This window comes from Chionomys nivalis, chromosome 12, assembly GCF_950005125.1.
Source record: "Chionomys nivalis chromosome 12, mChiNiv1.1, whole genome shotgun sequence".
In the NCBI taxonomy this organism is placed as follows: Eukaryota; Metazoa; Chordata; class Mammalia; order Rodentia; family Cricetidae; genus Chionomys; species Chionomys nivalis.
Window position 1 is genome coordinate 51,467,048 of NC_080097.1, and position 25,481 is coordinate 51,492,528.

The 25,481-nt window shown below is 43.2% G+C and overlaps 1 long non-coding RNA gene across 1 annotated transcript; it reads left to right on the top strand.

The window, feature by feature from the left end:
- Window positions 1–1,348: 1,348 nt before the first annotated feature.
- Window positions 1,349–23,652, top strand: LOC130884631 (uncharacterized). The gene is made up of 5 exons (XR_009058099.1): window positions 1,349–1,548; window positions 14,083–14,151; window positions 17,755–17,822; window positions 18,460–18,514; window positions 23,436–23,652. It is a non-coding gene; the product is annotated as an uncharacterized LOC130884631 (long non-coding RNA).
- Window positions 23,653–25,481: the final 1,829 nt, after the last annotated feature.

Here is a 25,481-nt window from a genome sequence, read left to right on the forward strand (position 1 = left end):
GCATCCCCAACTGGCTCTTGGGAAAGCGCTGCCAGGTTTGGACCCGCCCCTCTACTCAACTTCGAAGTTCCGCTCAGGGTGTGGGGACCCCCGCTCACAAGAGCTGGTGGCCCGAACTTGGGGTGGGGGGAGGTCCTTCTAGATTGTTTGCCACTCTCCAGTTGCCGGGAAAGGTCCGGCACGTTTCCTGTCCTCATCTCAGCTCAGCCTGTTTTCCTGAACCAGTGATCTGGTGGCTAACTTATTTTATTCTCATCTCGAAAAGTCCAAATGCATTCTAAGACAACCACTTCGGAAAAGGACCAGAAGCTACGGAAGTTAATTACGCTTAAACTAGCCACTTGTGTTTGCCTTTATTGTGAGGCCTTCCTGTCGTGTGTTTACCGCCCTTCTTGTTTACAGCGAGCTCAGCCTAGGCTTTAGGCCAGCAGGGAGCTCAGTTTCACTTCGGGGTTTGGAGGGGGCCTATCACGTCGTCCTGGGGGGGAGGGGGGGTAAGGCAAGTTTTAATGCTTTGCCTCAAACACCCCTGTGACGGAACAGTAAGTCCTCAATAACTGTATTCCCCTTGTCAAGGATCGGGTCTGCAAACTCCTCCGTTTTTAAGAAAAAAGCTAGCGCAAAGCTAGCTGCACCTGCGGAGGGCGAACGTCCTTCCCGCGCTTCCCGCGCCCCGCGCTTTTGCCTGGGAGCGGTGGCGAGCCACCCCCGCACCCCTCACGCCTGTTGGCCACCAGTGCGGGCAGCGAGGCCTAGCACCCAACGCCTGCTGGTGCAGCCGCACGAGGGGGGCAGAGGGACTTGTCCAGGCCGTGGGCTCCCAGGCGAGGCCCAAACGCGCGCGCACTCTGCAAGCAGGGCGGTGGCGCTCCCAGAGATCGAGGAGGGTAGAGACGCAAGAGCGCGCAGGACGCTCAGGGCCACTCCGCACGAGGCGTGCGTGCGAGAATCCCCCGTCGGGTGGCGAGAGTGCCCGTACCCAGGTCGTGCGCACCACCCGGGCTCGCGACCCCAGCCACGAGCTGGGGAGCACAGCTGGGCGGAGGCCGCTGCCACGGAACCGGGCGGGAGGCGCACAGCCCGGGGGAGCTGGTTTTCCCGAGAGGGCACGTGACGGGGTTGGCAGCGCCCGGGCCCAAGCTGGGGGAGGGGGACGTGGCGAGCAGGAGGCCGGGGGCGGGCGGCTGGCGCGCTGTGTACTTAGGTCGTGTGCTGGGGCTTTTCTCTCCAGGGAGCCTGCCGAGGGGCGGGGGAGGGGCCACCGCTCCGCCTTCTTCTTTTCGCAATGTTGACGCAATCTATAAATAGTGGAACAAAAGGACCAACTTCCTCGGAGCTTTGCTGAAACTGCACAAAAAATCGAGCTGGGGGGTTCCCTGGTCCCCGGCGTTGGGGCGGGGAGCGCTACGCCGAGGGAGGGGGCGGCGCAGACCCGACTAGGGGACACCTGGTCGAGCGCAGCTACCGCTCCGCTCGAGCCCTGCGCTCCAGTGCTCCCGCTGGCTGGAGAGCTCGCCCGGACCGGGGGTCTTCCTCCGCCGCTGACAGGTCAGTGCGCGCCGCCCCTTTCAACACTGGCTTCTTTTTCTCCCTCCTCCAGCCTCCACTTTTAGAAGGGAATCGTGCGCGGGGGGGGGACGCAGAAAATAGAACGAGGCGCAGCAGGAACAGCCAAAATAATCTGTAACCCCAGCAGCGCGCACGGGGAGGGAGGTATGAGTGAGGGGCTCTAGGCGGCGATCTGTGCACGGCTCCCAGGAGAGACGAAGCTCGGCTTGAGGGCTGGGGGTGCAGGGCGGGCCGCAGGGTGAGGGGAGGGGGCTCCCAGGAGGCCGCGTGTGCCTCTGGCTCCCCTTTGGGCGCAGACCTGCAGGGTCCGCCTGGTCCTCGGAGGGAGGAACCAGTGAGGCGCTCTGTTGCCGCTGCCACCGCGCCCCGGACTCTGGGGCCCACGCACCCTGCGAACCCGGAGTTTGGGGGCAGGGTGGGAGAGGGGGCACCCTGCGCTCCGGGGGCCGGACCTGAGCTAGGGAGACCGCTGCGTCGCCTTGGCGGGGGCGCGGAGTCAAGGAAGAGGGCGGAGCTGGCGCTGTTGACAGCCGTGCGGGCACTGGGAGGGTGAAAGTTGGGGAGAGGAGGCGGGAGAGGTGGGAGTCTGGCGGGGAGGGAGGGGAGCGCGCGCGCGGGATTCGGAGGGGCGTGGATCACGTGACGGGCAGCCGCCCCCGCTACAGGCTGGCTGTAGGGGTGACGTCACCACCCTGCCTGCAGGGGGTGGCACTTCCGTTTTCTTTCCCCCCAGGGCTGCTCCTCAGCTTCTGGCACCCTGAGAGGGTTGAGTAGTCGTCCGAGGTCATCAGGTGGTTTGGCAGCAACTGGGAGGCCAGCGCGGGGGTCTGAAGCTGGAGCCAGGCGACCTCTCGATTCGCCCCATTGTGCGTTCAGTGGGCGCGGGCGGTGCTGGTTGCCAGCCCCCTGCGGCTCCCTGCTCCTACAGGGCGGGGAGGGCTCTGTGCGGTCAAAGCTGAGTCTAGTCACCAGCTGGATCCTGAGTCCAGACTTCGAGGTCCGAGGAACTAGGGTCTCACTCGCCGCCGGACTCGCCCTCTGGGCGCCAGGTGGTTAGGAACCCATTCTGTGGCAGGGCTCCACGGCCCGGCTTGGTGGGTGTGTGGTCAGAGTCCTCACCACTGGAGCGACTCAATTCCAGCAGTCCTTAAGAGCTATTTTGAGGAAACTCTGGGTTCTGGTGACTCAGCTCGGTGAGCGCTATTTATAGGTAGGTGAGTTAAGAACAGGGAAATACGCTTCGCTAGGATCAGTCCACCCTATTACAGAAAAGATCTCTGTCTGTTAAGAAGCAACAATTAAGTCTTCCGAAAGAAAACTTTGGTTTTTAGAATATGTGTTGTAGACAGGCGGTGGTGGCGCAGGCATTTAATCCCAGTACTCGGAAGGCAAGAGGCAGGTGGATCTTTGTGAGTTCGATGCCAGCCTGGTGTACGTGTTGAGTTCCAGGACAGCCAGAGCTACACAACCTGTCTCAAAAAAAAAAAAAAAGAAAAGAAAAGGAAGACACTGTTCAGGTGACAACTCAGAACAAGGTGAATGGAGAATTTTCCGGAGTAAATGGAGAATTTGGGAACTGTCCATTTGAGAACTGTTCCAATTTGGGAACTGCCTTTTGGATGGAGGTTACTGAACCAGGAGTAAAGACCCAGTGGCTCTCCTAGAGAGTTGAAGCACAGAATACCCATATTGAAGAGAATAAAATCAGGGGAATCTAAATGCTGACAATGACCCTACACAATATTCTATAACAGAAAGGTGTGCATGACATTTATCTAGCATCAAAAGGCTACCCTGGTGGAATTATACCTTTCATGTTTATCAACAAATTTCTTCCAAGAAAGTGCAACGGAAACGTGTGTATTATACCCTGCATTTCTTCACTAGTGTGTAAATATGCCACACAAGTCATTGCTTGTTTGGGTTTCATGATTTTAATACTTACATCCCACACTCTTCTCCAGCCCCAGCTTTAGAAATCTAGGAGGCATATGCTAGAGTGTAAAGCTGCCAGCCAGAGGCAAGAGTTGAGTGAGCTCTCTTAGCCTGCACAGCTTCCCATAAGTAGTGTGACCTGGCGTGTCTCTTGAAAGAAAGATGATGTTTTCTTGTGTGGCCAAAGTTAGGTTAGCTAAGAATAAAAAGAACATCCTAAGAGAACAAAGCAGAGTGCACACTGGGGCCTGCAGTCAGCTAGATAGATGTGGGTATGGATGGTGGTAGGAAGAAAGCTGGACAAATAGATGGTCAGGTCTTCGTTATTCAGAGTAATCATGCTGAGGAATTTGTATTAGTGCCTGAATCTAAACTTTTATTTTTAGTATTTCAGGGTGAACAGATACCCTCTTGATAGGAAAAAAAGCGATGTTTTTTTTTTCCCCTCTCCTACAAATCAACAAAATTTAGCACAGAATTTCCAAGGGCGACTCTGTGAGTCAACTACTGTGATGTCTCGGCTCAAAACCTTAGAAAGGGAAAACTCGAAGGTGTTTACTGGAAACGGTGGTCATATGCCTTGTCAGGATCCTAGAGACTTAAAAACTGGAATGTAAAAGAACTGGGAGCTAAAGAAAGTGCTAGAGCCTCTGCTGTGTACCCAGAGACAGGAGAACTGGAACGATGATTCCAAGTGATGTCATTAGCTGTTTGATGGCAAAGACTGCACAGGTTCTGGTCTCTGGCTGGGAAAGGAGGCTCTGACCTCAGGGCAGGAGCAGCAGCACATCGTTTAAACCATGGGAGACCTTTCCCAGGGGTGCTGGAGTCTGGCTCTCTGTGGTCTCTGAATTGTAGGTGGTGACTAAAGCCAGGATGAGGCTAAGAAGACCAGGAGGCTATCTAGTTAGCCAGGAACTCTGGGAATACTCACGGTTATGGCAAGTCTGGAGCTTTAAAGAAGCCAAATTAAAGTGATGGTGTCCTTTGTTCCTGGCTACCATAACATCAGTCCTGCTGTCCGAGAATAAAGAGAACTCTGTTGCTCCTTTCATAAGACCACAAAGAGCCAAACATGGTGTCTAGTGCCTGTAACAGCCTCCATTTGAGAGGAGTTCAAGACCAGAATGTAGTACAGAATATAGCTATCTCAAAATCAAACTGGACAGGAAAGACTTAGACTATTTGTGGAAAAGAAACCCTAAGAGTTGAATGTACCCCTCCCGTCTTTACAGTACATTCTGAGTTGTTTTTCTTTCAAATCGACCGTTACTTGGCAAATGGGCTTAACTATGTCTAGGGAACTAAAAGTACCACCTTTATGTAAATAATCAAGGTAAATCACATAACCTCTAGAAACTGGTATCTTTTACAATTCTCTTTAAGCTTCTATTATTTATGTGTCTTTAGTGTTAGGTTAAATATGCTTCCTTTTTTAGAGATAGAAATAGTGGTTGGGCTATTTTAATAATTCATATTGTAAAGGAGATAAACATACTCTTATAGTTGCATAATTATATTTATGAGTCAAAAGCACTATAAGTTCATAATATGTACATTTTTAAGTAAGTACATCCAGTGGCTGGAGAGATGGCTCAACTGTTAAGAGCATGTACGATTCTTCCAGAGCACTGGAGTTTGCTTCGCAACACCTTTGCTGGGAAAACTCAGAATTGTCTGTCACTCCAATTCCAAGGACATTTGATACCTCTGGCCTCTGTGGCACTTACATGCATGTGCATGCGTGCGTACACACACACAAAATATAATTAAAAATAATAAAAGTAGATCTTTAAAAAATCAAGTATATACATATAGTGGACAAATACATATTTATGAGCCCTTTGTGAATCACTTAATGATTTTTTTTGAAGTCCTTTTGTTTTTAAAGTCTCCTACAGCAGGGATGTCTTTAATGCACACGGCATTCACATTGCATTAACATACTTTGTTATCAGGCCCCAGACAGTTCAACTTCTCTGTGACTTCACACAGCTGCCATGGAGGCAGCCCAGGGGAGCTTAAGTAAACACTTCCAGATGACATAATGCCCTCCTGAAGGAGGGACTCAACCAAACTCTACCACACAGATTTGCACATGCTGTTTTTCCACATGCCAGAATGCTTGCTACCCTGGTGTGATGGCCTATTCCTGGTTGCCAACTTGACTACATCTGGAATTAACTAAAACCCAAATGTCTGGGTACACCTGTGAGGGAATCTTTTTTCTTAATTAAATCCTTTGAAGTGAGAGGATTTCTAATCCACTTCTAATCCAGATCTTTGAGTGGGAAAATCCATCTTTAATCTGAGCCACACCTTCTGCTGGCAGCCTCTGAGGACATGGAAGAAGGAAGCTTTCTTGCTCTTTGCCAGCTTCCACTCCCTAGCAAGTAGATTCCTTCGCTGGCATTAGACCAGCAGAGACATCCAACCTCACGGACTGAACAACTACTGGATTCATGGACCTTCCATTGGTAAACAGCCTTTTTGGCCTCGCTGAACAATGGCCTGTAAGCCACGCATACATAGATTCGCTCTGTAGGTTCTGTACCTCTAGAGAACTCTGACTAATCACAGATTTGGGTACCAGAAGTGGTTCTAGAGTAGCAGAAGTGTAAGGATGAATTTTTTAAACATCTGGAATGGGCTTTGCGCTTTGCCAACACCTAAGTTACTGACGCCTCCCCTGGGAGCTTGGAGAGTACTGAGAGCTCCTGGTGTGAACTGTTTTACAAACTTCAGGAGACAAATTAATTTGATTATCCTGATCCACCATGTGTGAGAAGCAATGGATTTGGTGAGTCTGTGTATAAAACTTTCGACAATTTGTGGAAGAGTAAGGAAAATGCTGATGCTGGTTGGCTGCTCCTCACACGTCTGGATAGACTAACAAAGGAAGAGAATGAGCTCTGTGATGAAATTAACCAGCACCTAACTTCCATAAATCTGAAAAAGGACAGCAGTGAACTCCGCAATAAAACTAACCACACTAGCTAGTAGCAGCAATGTTCTAGCTACTGGTAATAAGAGCCAAGTATGGTCTTTTCATTAACTAGAATAACTCAAACTCCTTATGTTATTTTCCTTTACCTTTCTGAGTTCAAAATATAATTTGGAGTGTTTGTGGTGTGCACCTGTGTGTGCACCCATGCATGAGCATGTGGAGCTCAGAGAGAGTGTTGGCTGTCTTTTACTGCTTGCTACCTTGATTTGTGAGACAGTTTCTCACTAAACATGGAGCTGGACTTTTTGGCAAGACTGCCTGGATCTGCTTTCTCTATGTGTCAACACAAGTTTAGAGGTAGTGTGGTCACACCCAGTTTTAACATGGGTTCTGGAGATTCAGACTCAGGTCCTCTTGCTTGGGCAGCAAGTGCTCTCGCCTACTGAGCCATCTCCCCAGGTTCTACAGTTTATTTTTGAAAGGAATATTTCCAAAGTCAATTAAAATACGTATTTCTTCATCATGTAAACAAAGTCTTACATTAAGCATAAGCCTTGATATGTCCTTTATGAATATGACCAAAAATACATGGGTGGAGATTTGAATAGAAACTGAAGAAATTGCTGAGCATATAGGAAAATATTTCTGTGCCACAAATGACCTTAGTTATTACATACTGAAAGTAAAAAAAAAATGCTATATCTGCATGTTTCAAAATTAGAGTCACCTTCATGAAAAGTGTGGTTACTAGATGTTTTATAATGTTTGGTTCTTTTCTGTAATCTTAATTTCATTGGTGGTTTGGCTCTGAGCTATATTTAAAATTTTAATGTTCTTAACAAACCTTAGCCCCCATCCTGCTTCATTTCTGCTCTTCACTGGCTACTTTTCCCCAGCATAGGCTCACAGGCACTGTATGTGCCATGTGTGTGTGTGTGTACACATATATATGCACCTTTCTCTTTTTTATAAAACTATTTTATTGGACTGTGTGTTTGTGCCTGTGCATGTGTTTGTGTGTGCCGTGGTGCACACGTGAGGTCAGAGGACTGCTTGCAGGAGTCAGGTCTTTTCCTTCCAGCATGTGGGTCCTGGGGAACAGACTGAGGTATCAGACGTGGCAGCAAGCACCTTTACTCACTGAACCGTTGTGTTGGCTATGTTTTCATTAACTCTTGGGTGATGTTACTTAGATTAACAGTTTAGGGTTGTGCTGCCTTTGCTGAAAACTGCAAATTTTTGCCGGGTGGTGGTGGCACACACCTTTAATTCCAGCACTCAGGAGGCAGAGGCAGGCGGATCTCTGAGTTCAAAGCTACCCTGTTCTACAGAGCAAGTTCCAGGATAGGCTCCGAAGCTACAGAAAAACCCTGTCTGGACCCACACACACACCAAAAAAAAAAAAAAAAGTAATTTTTTTTCTTTTCTTTTTTCTCTTTCTGATGAATATTGCTTAGAGGAAGGTCAGCATGATGTCCTCCTCCTGTTAAGCGATTGTATGTTCTGCCCAGAGGTCTGAAAAGGTTTTTCCTTCATTTCGTATGATCTTCTGCTTATCCCACAGCTGGCTATGGGAGCCTAGAATCCCAGCCCTCAAAATGTACAGGCAGGAGGATGAGGAGATCAAGGTCAGCATCAGCCTGGACTACAGGAGACCTTATCCCACTCACACAACAAAAATGGCTTAACCAACATTCAAGGTTATATACCCGTTTTCTCTGAACACTTTCTGCAGATCCAGTTTTCTCACTAGTTTTGTGAAACTCTATTACATCTTGAAGTACATTTTTATTTCATTTATTTTATTATGTTCTAGATGAGGGAAACTGTAATGTGTCACTTTGTTTGACTTGTGCGGTGTCCTCTTTGCAGTTACTTTGGTCTGTTTCCTTCTTCATTTGATGCGATTCCTGAAGTTCCTTAACTTTACCTGTTTCCTGGAACTTACTGAGCGCCTGCTCTCTGTGCCAGGCACCTTTGCCTCTATAAAGTTTATACTGCAGTGATGAAACAGATGAGTGTGACAGGGAGTGGCGGTGAGGAGAACCCAGATCAAAAGCTAGAAGGCAGGAGACACTTTGAGTGATTCTCAGCATGTGGATTGTAACCCCCACAGGGGTCACATATCAGATATTTACATCACAATTCATAACAGTAGCAAAATTACAGTTATAAAGTAGCAATAAAATAATTTTAAGGTTGGGGATCACCACAACATGAGGAGCTGTATTAAAGGGTTACAGCATTAGGAAGGCTGAGAACCACTGCTTTAGACAGAGTTGTTAGAAGGCTATAAATCTGAATTTGAGAAGAGAACTGAATACAGATAGCTAGTGAACTAGGCAAAGACCCAGGCAACTTAGATACTGAGCATAGCTTCTGCAAAGGCCCGGGAGAGAGCACTGTGTTCAAGACAGAGGGAGAACAGGCCAAGTGTCTTGCTCAGTGGTAGAGAGCTTGCTTAGCATGGATATAAGCCTGGGTCCAATCTCATAACAACATTAATAATTTTTTTAAAAGTCAAATGAATTACAAGGGAAAAGATAGGAGATGAGGCTAGGGAAATAGGTTTAATCACAAAAATTGTAGGCCATAGAAAAGTTTGGGTTTTGTTCTAAATGTGAGAAACATATTGATGGGTGCTGCTAAATATTTCAAGAGCCGCCACAGAGTAGAAAGATTGTACCTTGCCAAGTAATATTGGCATATGCCTTTAATCCCAGCACCCAGGAGGCAGGGCAGAGGCACATGAATCTATGAATCTGAGGTCAATCTGGTCTACATAGTGAGTTCCAGGCCAGCCATGGCCACATAGTGTGAGGCCCTATTTCAGGGCAAGGGAATGGAGGAAGGAGAAGGATTTGGTCAAACAGGTATAGGATTGAAAAAGAAAAACATTATTAAAGTAAGAGTAACCTCTGTTAGCAGCTACTGCTCTTGCTACTGGGAAAAGTGGGAGGGACGATAACTGGGAGAGCTGGGAGGGGGAAGTGCTTGCCACTTGCTGCCCCTGTATTTAAGAAGTAGCTGGGGTGGTGCTTTGGGGACTGGAAATGAAGCAGTGCTTTTAGGTTCTTTCTGCTGTTTGACTTTTCCCCTCCTCTCCTTATTCATCATTGATGGGACATAGAAAGAGTTCAGTTGGGAACGTAGGAGGAGATTTTTCAGAGCAGCCGCTGTAGCAGCACAGAAGCAGGCTCTATGAGGGCTGACTGCTGAGAAGGGACATGAGCTGGCACAAGGAGGAGGATGCTGATTTCAAGTTTGGTTTTAAACATAATCACTTGATTAAAATTGGGAAACTTACATCTGACAAGACACAGAGAAAAAATGAATTATAGAAGAGACAGAATTGTTTTAAATGTCTAGCTCAGAAGTCTTTATTAGACGTTCAAGTGGAGTTGTTGGCCAAAGCCATGAATTAGAATCCAGAACGCAGAAGGATCAGGGACAGAACGCCAATTCTAACACTTCTAAATCATAGATATAACAAAACAGAAACATGACATGTGGGGGAGATGACACAGCTGGCCAGGGCTGAGGAGGGGCAGGCCCTAAACATTTGCGAAGAGGAAAATTATCTAGAAAAGAGTTTGTAATGGTTACTTCTCTATTGTTGTGATAAAATACCATGATCAAGGCAACTTATAAAACTATTTAATTGAACTTACAGTTCCAGAGGGTCCCAGGAACACCCGTGGTACATGAACATATATAAGCAGACAAAATACCTAGATCTTAAAAAAAAATACTATTTTTACTGAAAATTAGCACTTAAGAGACTATTCTTAGGCCAGCCAGATGACTTCTGGGTAAAAGCTTCACCATGCAAGCTTGACGGATACCCCGAGTTCAGTCTCTGGAACCCAAGGTAGAAGGAGACCACCAACTCTCAAAACTTATGCTCTGACTCCACACCCACACATCAGCATGTGCCAGCAAATACTTTCCCTCAAACACAGTGTTTCTAAATCTTGAGGTTGCTACTAGGCAGCTCTCAGTTTGGAATCTGAAGGGGCGTTCAAGTTCACGATGACTTCCAGCACAGCATGGTTCCACTAAGACTTGCAATCATATACTACAGAATGCCAGAGAAGAAAGGGCACCGCGGGGCCACGCAATCAGCTTGTTAGGAGAGCTGAGAAAAATACCTGTGTAATTGAGAACTGTATGCTCCGACATACCTACCCAGCTATTTCAGTAGAGAAGGCTCTTAACATTCTTGTTACAGACAAAAAAACCCAGTGATGGTTGCATATACTAAACAAATCCAAGAAAAAGACTTGATTTGGGACTTCATTTTTACTATCTTCTTAGATTTTTTTTTTAGATTTAAATTTGTTTTATAATGACTTTATTTTTTAAATTATTTTTTAAGTGTATGTGTGAGTATATCTGGGTGCCCATGGAGGTCAGAAGATGGTGTCAGAGTCCCTGAAGCCCGGAATACAGTGTGAATGCTGGGAACAGAACCCCCAATCCTCTGAAAAGACAGCGAGTATTTAACCACTGAGCCACCTCTCCAGCCTTTGTTTTAAGGTTTTTATAGTGAGTAGCATTTCACTGTTGTTACTATAAACACACAAACTGCCTTTACACTCCTTGGTGCTTGTCCACAATAAAACCCATGAGCAATGAGAGTCAGTGTGGCTAAGTGCATCACACCCCTCCTGGAAGGAATGTTTACAAATACCCACAGCCTCTAAACTGGAAATACATTCACGTGTTATAATATAAATGGTACCCACCAAAATTGTATGCTATGAGGACACTGAATATATTTTATATGTTATATTTGTTTCGTCCTGAAGAAAACCAATAGTTCAACAAGGAGTTTTGAAGGCACTTCTTCACTTAGCCTTTTAAAATTGAATGCACCAAGACTTCCTTTGGGTCTTCTATTTTAGTATGTTGGAAGGAGAGTTTTAAAGGATGATTTTGTGGTTTTTTTTTTTTTTTTTTTTTTTTTAAGACAGGTCTCATGTAGCCCAGACTGACCTAGAATTTGATATATAGCCAAAGATGACCCGGAACTCCCTGTCTACCTAGAGGTGTTAGTGATCAAGCCCAAGGCTTTGAGCATGCTAGGTAACCACTGTCCCAACTGAGCTACACTCACAGCCCAGAAGGAAAGTCTCTTAGGGGGTAGGTCTCAAAATAACAGACATCATTCCATGCACTCCACTGACTATAATTTAGTCAAATAATGACTATACCTAACAGGGAAAATAACATATGATGTTTCTCTATATGGCCAAAAGTGAGAACATGACTTTTGATGTCTAGCTCAGGACTGTTATTTGCTTTGGTGTTCACCACAGACACTACCGGTACACAAATTCTCAACTGGGAAGTGACTACCAAAAAAAATAAATAAAAATAAAAAAAACCTCAAACTATCCTGCAGCTGAGGTTTTAATAGTATTGCATGGCCAAACTTCTGAAATTATAAACAGGAAGTCTGCTATATAAATGTCGGTAAAACAAAGCATTCTGTAGCTGAGGTTTTATCTTCTCCATAGTTTATGCTGATGTGTGCTTCTGTGTGCACTAGAAAGGACGTGGAATGACGGCAGCACTCCGACAGCGTGGCACACGGGGGAAGACCTGTGCACACCCTGTATGCTGGCACTCTGACAGTGGACAGAGAGGCTGTGTCCCGGCCACCACTAGAAGAACCCGCTTCAGTATTTGCTGCCTGACTCTAGTGTTGTTGGAAGACAGTGGGTGGAGAGGGGGTCAGAGAACGACTTACTCTCAATTTAGCTATTTGAAAATCTATTGTAGAAAACATGAGTTACACTTTTATGGTCTTATTCTGACGCCTCAGCAACCCTCTGGCTGTGTTCTACCGCATTAATTCCTTCACGAGGCAACGAGGGATAGTTTAAGTACTGCAGAGATCCAGGGTAATTTTTCCTGTCTCTCTGTAAAGAATAAACTAGGGATTTTCCTAAAGCTAATTATTCATATTAACTATGTAACATGATTCCCATAAAAATTTCTATGAAAATGCCAAGACTTAAATGACTAGTATACAGTTTTTATATAACTTTGTTTCTGAAACATTTTTACCAACATATAAATGATTTTATAACTTTATATGCTTTTCTTTAGGAAACTTTCTTGTTTTTAAGCTGAACATTGAGGGAGCAATTTATTAAAAATCATACATAATATGAATAAAATAACAAAAACTATAGAATCTTTGTATCTAAGTTCTCTTGAAAGACCACAGACTTGGAAAACGTCCTAGAAGACAAAAAGGCAGCCTGTTTTTGTCTATTGATAGTGTCTACCTTTTTTAAGAGAGGATCTCACATAGCCCAGACTGGCCTCAAACTCATAATGTAGGCAAGGCTGGATGTAAACTTGTCTGCTTGCCTATACCACCTGAGTGCTAAGATTGCAGGCGGCACCACCACCGTCAATGTCAGTGTCCACTTTTCTGCCACACACACAACATTAAAGCACACACAATGCATATGATACTTGAAGTACTGTTTTTTAATTTAAGTATAACTATATAGAGTAGATAGGTATATAAGAAAAGTAGATGCGTGTAAAATGAAATAAAAACTATAAATAATTAGAATGTGTAATGTGAAAATGAAGTAAAAGCTCTAAATAATTGCTAACAATGTATAATATGAAGTGATTGAAAACTGAAATTTACTAGGATCGGAAAATATAGGGAAGAGGAAAAGGGCTTTTCTCTTAGATAAGGTGTCATTATATCGATCCGTGGTTACCTCAAACTCATAAGCTTCTCACTTTAGCCTTTCATGAGCAAACCACCACACCCAATTCAGGCAGACTTATATAAGTAATACAGTGTGTATATGTGTGTGTCTAATTTTAAAGCAGTGATGGACCTGGATTACCAGAGAAAAAATATAATCAGATTTATTTATTTTTCAAGACAGGGTTTCTCTCTAGCTTTGGGGCCTGTCCTGGAACTAGCTCTTACAGACCAGGCTGGTCTCGAACTCACAGAGATCCATCTGCCTCTGCCTCCCTAGTGCAAGATTAAAGGCGTGTGCCACCACTACCCAGCGATAATCAGACTTATTGACTGGCTTGCTCAGTATATGTTCAACACACTAGACATAGCAATGAACAAAACTGCTGAGGAGGAAGAAAGTAGTTATCTCCCAAGCATTCTGATAGGCATAAATACTAGAAAGAAGTTAGGCACAGTAGCTCACATCCATAATCCCAACAATCAGAAGACTCACAGAGGAAGAACAAGAGTTTGAGGCTAGCCTGGGCTGTATAAAGAGTTGGAGGCCATTTGGCGATTCTGCTCTCTTTCCTGGTGTAGTCACTGAAGGAAAAACGCATTATCATACTTCCTCACTTTTTCCAGTGAAGCAGGTTTTCCTTATGCGCCCAGCTATACTTCCCTCGGGTGTCTGATTAAAGCATTTTCTGCCTGTACTGGTTGAAGGAGAAAGGGGTCTAGTAAGGTAAGGCACAAGGGTTGGTACCAAGAGGCAAGAGGCTGTTAGGAAGAGGTAACTAAAAGGAGAAATAAGTTTAGCGATGGCTTATCTTTATCCATGGGAGGGAAAGAAAATAATAAAATCAACAAAGATTGTAACCTTGGTGTAAAATTTTGTCATCAACAGTTGAAAAATTAGAAGAGATATCCTGCAGTGGAGTGAGGAAGAGGAGAGAGAGGAGAGAGAACAGCGATGGTAAGCTATCAGACCTTTTGATAAACATATGAAAGTTACTGTAATAGAAAAACTGGAATTCCAGGAACTGAAGAGGGGATCGAATGAGCATCAAATGGCTCATTATGAACTTTGATTGTAAGATTATCAGGTTCAGACTAATTGCATGCATACCACATGGTTCCCAATCACAGTGTTCTAAAACAAGCAAACTAAAATCTATAGTCAGCCGAGCAATGATCCCCAAGGAGAGGGGTGGGAGGGGAAAGGTTATGAAGAGGTTGGGAACGCTCAGGGATGATGGATTCCACCAGTTTTATTTCATTTTCTTGACTGATTTTGAGTAAGAACAGATAACTTTGTATCTTTCCTGATCTTAGAGGGGAAGCATCATTAGATAGGTCTTTGTGACAGACTTTGTAGAAATCTTTGTGTCTGAAGAAGTACCTGTCCATGTTAGTTTGCTTTCCAGTGACAGAACACCTGAAAATTCCAACTTAAAAGGCATAGGTCCACACCTTTAATCCCAGCACTGGGGATGCAGAGGCAGACGGATCTCTGTGAATTTGAGGCCAGCCTGGTCTACAGAGTGAGTTCCAGGACAGCTAAAGCTACACTAAGAAACCCTGTCTCTAAAATAAATCAAAAAAACAAAGAAGAAAGAAAGAAAGAAAGAAAGAAAGAAAGAAAGAAAGAAAGAAAGAAAGAAAGAAAGGCATAAGGCCTTTATTTGGCTCATGGTTTCAAAGGGTTCAATCGGTGGTAATTTGACCCTGACCCTTTGGGTCTACAGTAACACAGTGTACCAGGACAGAAGTGTACAAGTTCCATCCACCTCAGGAAGCAGAGAGGGGAAAAAAAACAACAACAACAACAAAAAAAAAAAACCCTTTCTGGGCATGCTTTCAATGATGTAACTTCCTCTAACTAGGTCCCAACTCTTAGTGGCTCTACTACCTCCCAGCTGTCCCACAAGCTGGAGATCATACCTGTATCACATAGGCCTTTGTGGATGCTATATGGGTTCAGAGTACATTATTAGTCGCCTAGAGGCAGTGTCTTAAAGGTCCTAGGATTGTGTCTTCCTGTTGAGGTAATCAGATTTTTTTTTACTATGATGAATTTAATGTTTTTATGGTGTGTGTGTGCGTGCGTGTGCATGCGTGCATGTTAGGATATATGCATGGAGGTCAGAGGACAACTTGTGGGGATCAGTTCTCTCCTACCAGTTGGATCTTAGGGATTGAACTCAGGTCATCGAGCTTAGCAACAAATCCCTTTTCCCAGTGAGCCATCTCATCAGCCCTGAATTTGTTAAACAAGCCATGTATTCGGAGGCTAAACATCAGCTAGTAAGAATACTACCCTTTAGAGAGATTGCTGAATTTGATTTCGTAATATTTTCTTTGGAATTATCACATCTATATTCGTGAAAGAAACCAGCCTGGAATTCTCTTTTGTAATATCCTCATGTGGTTTGGGTGTCAGGATAATGCTAGCCTCAAAGAATAAACTAGCAAGTAACCTCCCCTTGCCAGTGTTCTAGAAGTTTGTGCATAACTGGTACATTTTAGCCTCAGTGTTTGGAAAAATCCATGAATGTCTTTGTGGGAATGTTTTTAACTAGAAATTCGATTTTCACAAAATTCTTCAGGTTATCTCTGTCTTCTTGAATGAACTTCTAAATAACTATTTCAAGGAATCTAATTTCATCTAAGTTCTAGATCTATCTCCTAAAACTTTGTATAATATCCCTTGTGATTTAAACTACCATGAAGTTATAACAGAACACCTTAATCCTTTTTGCTCGTTTGAGAAGGGGTCTCCTGCAGCCAAGGCTGGCCTCCAGGGCCAGTGTGATTAACTTGTAACTTCTTGTCCTCAACCTCCCAAGTGTTGGGATCATAGATAACCCCACCACACCACCACTCATATTGTCAATGCCTTTCTTATTTTTTCTAATCATGCTTGACTAAAAGTTTATCAATTCATTGATAAAAAAAAAATCAGTGTTTCACTGACACAACTGATTTTCCTTTTTCTTTGGGTGTATGTTTAACTTCTCTGCTTTAATAAGGTAGGAGCCAAGTTCATTGTCTAACACAGGCATTTTATTTTCAAATGTCACGCTTCACATTTTGCTTTAGTGAAATGCCACAAAATTTGTGTTTTTAATCTTCATTCAGTTCAAAATGCAAAATGCCCCTTCCTCCCCTGAGACAGGGTTTCTCTATGTAGCTCTGGCTGTCCTGGAACTTACTCTGTAGATCAGGCTGGCCTCGAACTCAGAGATCTGCCTGCCTCTGCCTCCTAGGTGCTGAAATTAAAGGCATGCGCTACCACAGCTGGGAAAAAAATGCCTTCTGATTTTACCCTGGGTTCTTTTTTAATCAGTAGGTTATCTAGAAGTATTTTAATTCAAAATACTGAGAGTTTCCATATAACTTTCTGTTACTGATTACTAATTTAATTCCACTGTGGTCAGAGAACATACTTCTCACTACTTAAATTACTTAAAATTTACCAAGACATGTTTTATGGCTTAGAATATAGGCTGGTAATTTTTTCTATAAAGGTTAAATTGGTAAATATTTTAATTTTTATGGGACACATAGACTCTGGCATATATTTTCTTTCTTTGTTAAAAAAAACTTGAAAATATTAAGAGCATTCTTTGTCCACACCCTATACAAAAACAGGCTGGAGAGGCTACTGTGCCGTAGTTTGGTGACTGTGTTTCACACGCTGTTTTGAAGAGAATGTACATTCTGCTATTGTTAGTAGCTGCTCCAGGAAAGTAAAAATTGTAATCCGGTTAACTGTGTCAGTTTAACTTGTTAACGTTTATACTTGCTCTAGCAATTTATTGAAGGAGATGTCAAAATCTGGCTGGGGATTTGGCACTACAGTGGTTCCATCAGTAAAGTACTTGCCCTATTAGGACAAGGAAGTAAGTTGAGATCTCTAGAATTCATGCACAAAGGGCTAGAGAAATAGCTCGGTAGTTAAAGGCACTTAATGCTCTTGCAGAGGACCTGGGTTCAGTTCCTAGACCCCCCCACATCAGGTAGCTCATCACTACTAGGAACTCCAGTTGTAGGGGCTCTAAGGCCTTCTGGCTTCCATGAGCACCTGTACCCACACGGTACACCTAAACTTACCAAGGCATATAAACGTGTACACCATAAAAGAAACAAAAAAATAGCTGGGCATATTGGAGGTGGAACAGGTAGATCCCTGAGGCTTACTGGCCACCAAGATCCCCCAAGTTGGCAAGCTGCAGATTCAGTGAGAGACTCTGTCTCAAAAACTAAGGTAGAGAGTAACGGAGGAAGACACCCAACATATACCCCCTGGCCTTCACACACACACAAGCACACACCCACACAACATTGGCCACACCATTCATATTCATTCATTAATTCTCTCTCCCCCTCCCTCTCTCCCTCCCTCCCTCTCTCTGGGTCTCACTAGCTCCTAGAATTCACTATGTAGACTAGGTTGGCCGCAAACTCACAGAGAACTGCCTGTCCCTATATCTCGAGTGTTGCGATTTAAGGCATGTGCCGTAGTGCCTGGCTGTTGTTTATTTGTAATTGAGACAAGATCTTGCTGTTTTGTCAGGCTGACCTCAAATTCCTTGGCTCAAGTAACTCTTCTTGATTCAGCCTCCCAAGTAACTAGGTCTACAGGTATGTGCCACTGTCTTTCCACTACTGTTATTTCCTTAGACATTTGTTTACTTGTATGTATGTGGGGATGAGCATTCCACAGTGCACATGTGGAGGTCAGAGGACAGCCCTCAGAAGTGGCTGTCTCCTTCTACCAAGTGGGCTCTGTGATGAAACTCAGACTGTCAAGCTTCTCAGTAAGTGTCTTTATCCTCTGAGCCATCTTGTTGACCCCACTGGTAGTAGTTTTGTTTAAATAATTGATTGCCTTAAAGGAGAATTAAATACTAAGAACAACTCTTATATGTCTGTGTCTTAGTTAGGGTTTCTATTGCTGTGATAAAACCCCATAACTATAAACAGCTTGTGGAGAAAAGGGGTTATTTCATTGTACAGCTTGTAAGTCCATCACCAAGGGGAGCCATGGCAAGAACTCAAGGCAGGAATTGGAGCAGAAGCCACGAAGGAGTGCTGCTTACTGGCTTGCTCCTCCTGGCTTATTCAGTTTCTTTTCTCATACTTCCACGACCACCTGTTCAGGGTGGCACCACCCATAATGGGCTGGGCCCTCCCACATCAACCAAGAAAATGCCCTATCAACTTGCCTACAAGCCAATCCTATGAGGACATTTTCTTTATTAAGATTCTTTCTTCCCAGGTGACCCTACCTTGTGTCAAGCTGAGACAAAAACTAGCCAGCACAGCCTACCAAGGTAGTTAACCATTTCTGTTTCTTCGTGTACATCTGCATAGTCCTGCGCACTGTCCTTCTCCTTTGTGTTTATGCCTGTGAAGTAACTGCCCTCCACTTACTTTATTTTTCTGAGGCAGTGTCTCTGACTACCTGGGCTGCTGGCCAGAGACCTCCAAGAACTGTGCCTGTCTATCTCCCTGTCCTAACCCCACTTCAGTGCTTAGGTTACCGGTGTGAGCTACCATAACTGGCTTTTATGTGTGTCCTAGAGATCTCAGCTCTGTCCTTGACCCACAGGTACTTCACCAACTAGGCCATCTCCCCAGCTCCCATTTTCCTTATGTCTGAAGGATTTAAATATTTCTTTACTGTGGCCTACAATGATGAGCTATCTTACATGGGCTATTTCTAAACACATCTTTACTTTGAAATATTCCTTTGGCTGAGAATTTTTCCTAGCTTTTTTCAAGATTTTATCACTGGTTTTGAACAATATGGTTATATGTGTTTTGGCTTAGTTTTCTTATTGTTTTTGAGTATTTTGAATCTGTGCAGTAATAATTTTCAGCAAATTCAAAGGTTTGGGCTAATAGTTTTCTCATTTCTCTTCTACCACTGTGTCTCATCTCCTTTCGTTGCTCCAATTTCATGTATATGAGATCCCTGGAAATTTATTTCACAGCTCATTGATTCTCTTGTCAGTGATGTATTTGCCAGGTGGTGTTGGTACACACTTTTAATCCCAGCACTTGGGAGGCAGAGGCAGGCAGATCTCAGTGAGCTGGGGGGGGGGGGGGGGGGCTGGTCTACAAAATAAGTTCCAGGATGGCCAGGACTGTTACACAGAGACACTCTGTCTCAAAACAAACAAACAAATTAATGTCTTTACCTTTCATTATTTTTTTGTTTGTAACATTTTAATTGTTTGGGCGGGTGGGTGGACTGACCTCTGACCTTGGAAGAGGTGTCAGATCATCTGGAGCTGGAGGCCCTAGACAGCTGTGAGCTGTCCCATGTGGAGGCTGGGAACCAAACTCAGGTCCCCCCTGCAGGGGCAGTACCCGTTCTGAACTGCTGAGCCACCTCTCTAGTTCCCAACTCTTTCACTGTGGATAGTTTCTGTGGCTAGGCCTTCCAAGTTTACTAGTCTTGTGCCATGTCTAATTTGCCCTGAAGCACATTTAGTTGAATTTTTCCATCCCAAACATTACAGTTTTCATCCCTCAATTTTTAAAAAAATATGTTCTATATCTCTACTCTTCAAACACATGTCATTATTATAATACCGTTTTATGCCCCTTTCAGGGCACACATGACCATAAAAGGCCATTTTCATTTGATTGGTTGTTCTCCTCATTTTGGGTCACTTTCTCAGCTTCATTATATATCCAGTAGTCTTTAATTAGATGCTAGGCATGTTGCTAGACATTCTTCTATTTCTATAAACATTTCTAAGCTTTATTCTGTGATGCAGTTACATGACTTTGAAAAGTTTGATCCTTTGGTCTTAATTTTGTCAGAGTTCAGTCTACAGCTCACTGTGCAGGGAGTAATACGATAGCTGAATAAATGCAGCAAGGTAATCTGTTAAAGTTAGGATTTAGATAAGAAAAAGGCTTGCTAACTGATCCTAGAACATATTTAATCCCATTTCTGATTTTAAAAATGAAGATAGACATCATTTCATTAAAAATTATGCTCTGAACCAACAAAAATAATTATACTCTGAAAAATTTAGGTATGAGAAATTTAGGGCACTGGACATTCCAGAAGTTCTTTGTGAGTGAAGGTGACTTTGGATTTAGAATTGCCCTGAAGCAGTGCATAAAATTGTGAATATAGTGTTAAAAAATATAGACATGGGGAACAGACTTGACCATATATTGCAACTTAATCCTACCAAACTAAAATATGCAGAAGCCAGGAGAATTGTACAGCTGCACTGGATACTATCTTTTCCTGGTGCCTCACAGTTTCCAAGTGGTTTAAAAATGAATCACCTATTAAATAAATAATAAATAAATAAATAAATAAATAAATAAATAAATAAAATGAATCACCTAGAAGGTGGAAAGGGGAAGGGGTAGGTGATATAGTTGTATTTTAATTAAAAATGTATAAAAATAAAAAAGAAAGCATCGTGACGCACACCTTTAATCCCAGCACTCAGGAGGCAAAAGCACACAGATCTCTGAGTTTGAGGCCCCATCCTGGCAAAGCAAATTCCAGTACAGCCAGAGCTAACAGACAAACCCCTTTTCAAAGAAAAATAATTAATTCATTAAAGACATATAAAGAAGAAAAAAATGAATCACCTGAGACAGTCACAACTTAGGGAGACTCTCTCGTAAGATCCTTGCTTGGTTCTATCTGCATGTGTGAGCTTATTAATACTAGAGTTCTATTGTTTTTAATTAAATATTAATAATAATGCTATCCTAAACAGATTCCAGTACTAAAATTAAATTCTATCTAACTCTTTCATGTACAAACAGCAGACCATTGAATGGGCACAAGCCAACAGAATTATTCGTAAGCCTATAGCTGATGGCAAATTCTAATGTTCTGAACAAAATCTAGTCTCTAACAAGCTTGGGTCTACTCTTTCCCTCCCCTGAAATATTAGCTACAGGGGATGCACACGTTGTATGAAGCTCTTTTGTTTTACTGAATCAAACATTTATCACAGAAGAGAATCTCTGTTTGGCCTACCAGCTGCAATTGAATCACCTCTAAGAATAAAACAGGGTGACTGGGCTTAACCCTTTACCTTTTTACATTTTCCTTTTAGAAATAATAAAAACCGGGCTGGCGGTGATGGCTCACGCCTTTAATCCCAACACTCGAGAGGCAGAGGCATGTGGATCTCTGTGAGTTCTAGGACAGGCTCCAAAGCTACAGCAAAACCAGGTCTCAAAAAGCCAAAGCTTTGGCCGGGCGGTGGTGGCGCACGCCTTTAATCCCAGCACTTGGGAGGCAGAGGCAGGAGGATCTCTGTGAGTTCGAGGCCAGCCTGGTCTACAAAGGGAGTTCCAGGACAGGCTCCAAAGCTACAGAGAAACCCTGTCTCGAAAAACAAAAACAAAACAAAACAAAACAAAAAAAAAAAGCCAAAGCTTAAAAAAAGAAGAAGAAATAGATAATAAAAACTCAGACTCTGCTGAATGGTTTTGTGACCCTATTCTTTCTTCTACCAACAAAAGAGGAATTTTTATTCTAGCCTTCTGACGTCCAATACCACATTTATGCCTCTTATTTTTTTTCTAAAATTATCCTGACCTGAGCTGAATGACTGATTTGCTAAGCATTAGGGACGAGAAAATTCTCATGTTCTGCTCTGTTCCTTGGGAAACACCCCAAGTTTTGTCTGTGTGTCTCCTATGGTAGTATGCTCATTGTAAGGTCTACCCTCTTAACAGGCTTTTAAGTATACCAAAATGTTCTTAATGTATTAATTCTGAGAATTGGGGGTCTTAAAAGTTACACTTCCCCAAAATGAAGGAAAAAGAAAGGAAAGCCAAAAGGGGAAGGGAAGAGTTGGGAGAAAGGAAAGGGAAGGGAAGAGACTAGTTATGCACTGGATGGTGTGTGGTTTGAGGAGGGTACAAAGAGTCTCTTATACCTGGAAAGACCCTCAGCGTGGTGCTTGAATCCATATTTACTACAGCGTTGCCATCATTTGTCAGCATGGGCTGCAGTCCCCCGATGTTACACTTGGACGTAAAGAATAAAGTTATTACAGCCAGACAGTTTGCAAAGCCAGGCTGGGTGCTACAAGCCTGTAATCTCAGTGTTTAGGAAGCTGAGGCAGGGGGATGGTGATTTAGAGGCCAGCCTCCGCTACAGAGACCCCATCTCAAAATTCCTTATTCATAGACAGATGAAAAAAATGTCTACTCCTTGGAAGGTGGGGTATGGCCCTAGTCGTCACGTGAAATTACTCTGTTTGCACAGCACGACTGTTTTGTGCATTTGTAATGATGAAGTGTGTGGTAATTCAAAGGGATGCTTCTGAACACTCATTCTGATTTCTCAGTTTCTGTGACACACTCATGTTCAAGGGAGATAAACATCAATTATTCTACTCCACAGCCTTCTATAGATAGCCTGGCTAAGCTGTAAAGGAAGCTAAAAGGGACATGTTATACAACCACAAAATGGCCTAGAACCTTGCCTCTAAGAGTCCAGCTTGGACTACCGCAGAGGTGGGGAATGGGACTGTTTCTGTGGACCCAGAGGATTAAAAGCCACTAGAGGAGAAAAAAAAAATGGGGGCTCTTCTAAAACATCATGTTACACTCAGACTTTGGAAAAAACGGCATAATCACTATACTTAAACCAATGGAGCATTCGTGCTACATTTAGGACAAAACATAAAGCTAAAGAAAAGCTAGTCTGGGGCCAGATTTTTAAGGCACCTTTTCACTCTCCTAGTAACCATACTTTTGCTTAAAAAACAAAAATAAAAAAAAAAACAACCATTTGAGGTGCAGTAGCCTTAATGACTACACAGACCTTTGCTGGATGGAGATGGAGAGCAATGATGGTTATTAACATTATGAATATATTTAACACCTCTAAACTGTATACTTAAAATGTGTTGGATTTATTTTTATGTTATAACTGTTACATACAGTCTTGTTTTCTGTCAGATTTATCTTGGTTTTTTGTTTCTTTAAAATTAGGTGTATTATCTCTATCTATTTTCCTGACTTCACAGGGACTTAAGAGTTAATAGTATGGGGTCATCAGCTAACTAAACATCAACAGCAAAAATTTAAAGACCAAATTAACATAGGGTTCTTATGAACAAAAATAGTGTTCCCTTAAAAGCTATAAACTCACCTGTTTGCATAAGTTTTCTTCAGAGCTGTCTGTCTTTAATAGTCACCCTATTTTAAACAGTAGGGGCTCTGACACATTTTATCTGATTCCTACAGGTTTGTTCTAACAAACCTTACACAGTGAGGATAGAAATGTAGCATTCGACTCAGCTGTCCTGAAGAACTGGTCACATGTTCTCAGCCATGGATCCCAGGAACCATAATTCCAATTTCACTTCTGCGTATTAAAAATCAATTAAGAAAGTCAAGCTCATAGACTCCTGATTTCCTGTCCTTCTCAACTCAGGACCAAATGCACCCCAAATCACTGAAATCTCTCTGTCAATCAGGTATAATCTGAAGTTCACTACCCAACATAAAGTTTTACTCCCCCAATTAGTATTTTTACATTTATTAATTTTGTACATGTGTGCAGAGGGTGGGATAATGTATATGGGGATTAAGCTCAGGCCATCTGTTTGGGCAGCAAGCACCTTTATCCCCTCCACTTTTTTAGACATTATTTTTGCAAAAGTAGCAAGTAACTTTATCCAAAGCAACAGGGTGAGACAGATTAAAAGAGAGATGTCAACAAGATTGACAGTGGGACTCATGAGCGAGAATCCTCAAGGGCCTCAATCTTTTTTAAAATAAGCTATCAAGGACAGGTTCATTTTTATTATTTCTGAGTCTCTTTTGTCATCTAAATTTACTTCCAAAAATCTAGGAATTTTACTGGATGGGACAAAAAGTGAATGCCAACTCCTGGTATATATTTCTAAACAAATATATAATTCTGGCTGTCATCTTGTAAGAGGGGTCCTGTCAAATTAATCTAACCAGAAGAAAGCCTAGACTCTGAAGGGTTAAGTCATAAAACTACTAAGGAAGCATTAAAGAGCCTATTAAGGCTCCTTAGCAAGTGGGGACTCTGTTGTCATCGGGGCTGAAAGTAATAATAGTCACATTTAAAGAGCTGTTCGATACTGCTCTTCAGTATCGAGAGGGAGGGGGAATGGTATGGGGGGAGGAGAAGAGGCGTGGGGATAGGGGGAGGGGAGTGGGGGGAGGGGGCAATATTTGGGAGGAGGGGAGGGAAATGGGAAACGGGGAGCAGGTGGAAATTTTAATTAAAAAAGAATAAAAAAAAAAAAAAAAGCTGTTCCAAGTGGGACAAATTTGTTCTTACAGTTTCGGGGGTACTTGGACAATAGGTGTGTTTTAACTCTAGGATTTTGTGGTTCCAACCCTGAATAGGCTCAATTCCTTTTAGTAAGTTCTCAAGAAGTTTACGTTAAAGGGCAGAGTTTCAAAGCACTATGTCTACTGCGTCATTCAAAGCCAGCACTTTCACACCCACTTTAGAAAGCAGGTGACTCAACCAAAGGGGCTGTCCCCTTTTAGTTCTCTTTACTGGTGGAGAGTTTAAAAAGTTAATTAGCTCTCGACTCTCAACTATTAATTGAAAATGAGTTGTACTACAGTCCATGGTGACTTGTGGTGAGGAACATGAAGGCAAAATGATGTGTACAGGAAAAGATGAGTGAGAAACTCTTAGCCCTGCACACTGAGCAGACTTGGAGACGCTGTACATGTGAGTTTGCACTTCGAGAAACTGGAGCTATAAACGATGCAAGGCTCATGTCCCAAGACAGAAATACACCTCCCGGCACATACATAAACACTCCCCCCCACACCGTGGAGCGGACTCTAATCACCTTTAGGAGTCACGTAACAAAAGGTAAGGTGTGCACACTGATCTTTCATGAAACAAATCCATTCAAATTGTACAATAAATCTACATCTAAACACTATGTTCTCATAATCTGGTCACTGATTAAAGCATATAGTTCTAAGTCTACAGAGACAGCTCACTTGGTGAAGTACTTGGCTTGAAGGCCTGAGGACACGAGCTCAACACCCAGAATCCATATTTAAAAAAAAAAAAAAAAGTCGGGCATGTGCAGCTGTAATCCAACACTTGGGAAGTGGAGATAGGTACATCCCTGGGGCTAGTTTCAGACTCTGAAAACTAAACAAACAACGGTGGACAGCACCCAAAGAATGACACCCATTGTTGTCCTTGGGCCTCCACAGGTAAATTTACAACTTGCATCTGCCCCCACCACAGGACAAAACATACAGTCCCATACCATATAAATA